This window comes from Palaemon carinicauda, chromosome 7 (assembly GCF_036898095.1).
Source record: "Palaemon carinicauda isolate YSFRI2023 chromosome 7, ASM3689809v2, whole genome shotgun sequence".
Classification (NCBI taxonomy): Eukaryota; Metazoa; Arthropoda; class Malacostraca; order Decapoda; family Palaemonidae; genus Palaemon; species Palaemon carinicauda.
The window spans coordinates 67,974,346-67,976,845 of record NC_090731.1 but is presented as its reverse complement, the minus strand read 5'-3'; the positions used below and the strand labels follow the sequence as shown (position 1 = coordinate 67,976,845).

Below are 2,500 nucleotides of genomic sequence, written 5' to 3'. Positions count from 1 at the left end.
AAGATAGGAACTCCCTACAAAGAGATCTAAACAAAATATATGAATGGGCGGAGATAAATAGGATGGCATTCAACTCCGATAAATTCGAATCAATTAATTATGGAAACAGAGAAGGAATGGTATATGCAATTAAGGGACCTAATAACGAGACAATCACAAACAAGGAAGTAATTAAAGACCTTGGTGTAATGTTAAATAGGAATATGTTATGCAACGACCAAATAGCAACACTGTTGGCTAAATGTAAAGCAAAAATGGGAATGTTATTCAGACACTTTAAAACAAGAAAAGCTGAACACATGATTATGCTTTACAAAACTTATGTACGTAGTACACTCGAGTACTGCAATGTGATATGGTACCCACACTACCAAAAGGATATTGCACAGATAGAGAGTGTACAAAGGTTCTATACTGATAGAATAGAAGAAGTTAAGGACCTTGACTACTGGGAAAGACTGCAAATTTTAAAACTATACAGTCTAGAAAAGAGAAGAGAACGCTACATGATAATACAAGCATGGAAACAAATAGAAGGAATTACTGAAAACATCATGGAGGTAAAAATATCAGAAAGAGCAAGCCGAGGTAGATTAATAGTGCCAAAAAATGTACCAGGAAAACTAAGGAAGGCGCACAGGACATTAATTCACTACGCACCAGCATCGATAATGCAGCGACTATGTAATATGCTGCCAGCTCATCTTAGAAACATATCAGGAGTGAGCGTAGATGTGTTTAAGAATAAGCTCGAAAAATACATGAGATGCATCCCAGACCATCCAAGACTGGAAGATGCAAAATACACCGGAAGATGCATTAGCAACTCTCTGGTGGATATACGAGGTGCCTCACACTGAAGGACCTGGGGGATCCCAAACAAAAAAAAGTAAATAAGGTAAGGCTTTCTCTCTCTCTCTCTCTCTCTCTCTCTCTCTCTCTCTCTCTCTCTCTCTCTCTCTCTCTCTCTCTCTCTCTCTCTCTCTCTCAAAATACTAGATTTCAAAGAGCGTTCCATATCTGCTTGTGGTCTTTGCTTATGTGGTATACAATCTCTCTCTCTCTCTCTCTCTCTCTCTCTCTCTCTCTCTCTCTCTCTCTCTCTCTCTCTCTCTCTCTCTCTCTCTCTCAAAATACGGAATTTCTAGAAACTGAAAGAAACGATCATAAAAAGAATTGATTTCGTACTCCAGGTCTCTTCGTATTCCCTTTTAAAATGCCAGAGCTACAAAAACACGCCAAACTCGAATCATTCGCTTACACATTAAATAGGGAATTGTATATTATACTAAAATGACATTTTCTCTCTCTCTCTCTCTCTCTCTCTCTCTCTCTCTCTCTCTCTCTCGCAACACACTTTTCCAAACTCAAATCATTCGCTTACACATCAAGTAGGGAATAATATATTATACTGAAATGACATTCTCTCTCTCTCTCTCTCTCTCTCTCTCTCTCTCTCTCTCTCTCTCTCTCTCTCTCTCTCTCTCTCTCTCTCTCGCTTCCAAACTGGAATCCTTTGCACGGAAATCAATATAAAATAACAAATACAACTTTTCGTAGATTTTCCATTCAATTTCTGTAACAGAGATTACACGTCGTAACTGTCCATCATGATTTGTCCTTCCCAGGAAATTTTATTCAAAACATTACGTTTTCTCAATTTAAAGGTTTAAAGGTCGCTTATGACTGGCAGAGGCTGAGGACAGTGATATTGCCCTAGCAAGCAGGACAATGCCCTAGAGACGGAACATATATATTATATAATCAGCACCCAAGCCCCCTCCCCATCCAAGCTAGGACCAGGGAGGGCCAGGCAATGGCTGCTGATGACTCAACAGATAGACCTATAGGCTCCCACAAACCCCCCAATCCTTAGCTCACAAGGATGGTAAGGTTGCAGACAATAAAGGTACTAACAAGTCTGAGCGGAACTTGAACCCCCGTCAGGCAAACACCAGGCAGAGACGTTACCAATCAAGCCACAACAACCTGTTAAATATCTTTCATAGAAATGAATAAAGCTTTAGATAAAAATAAAGGTGAATCTTTGATTTTTTTATATTAGAAATTTCTGCTGGGCAAAATAATAAATTTAGACTTGCTTTGAATTCAATATGGAAAATGAACTTTCATAAAAGTAATGAAGTAAACAACCACCTTATATATTGCTATACTGGTTTTAGAAGAATATTTATCTTTACATATCTGTTTATTCATTTATTCATTGACCCATATTTCTATCTCTGTCTATGTAAATATATGAATAGATATAAATATGTGCATTTATTACACACAAGCAAGCACACACTTTATTTATAGATATATATATATATATATATATATATATATATATATATATATATATATATATATAGATGTTTATATATGTATACTGTATATATATGTAAATATATATATATATATATATATATATATATATATATATATATATATATATATATATATATGTGTGTGTGTGTGTGTGTGTATATACATATAT

General features: G+C 35.8%; 1 protein-coding gene across 1 annotated transcript in view; it reads left to right on the top strand.

The window, feature by feature from the left end:
- LOC137644338 (uncharacterized protein in mobD 3'region-like) overlaps positions 1-2,500 on the top strand; it is a 48,190-nt gene that overhangs the window by 36,746 nt on the left and 8,944 nt on the right. The window lies entirely within an intron of this gene.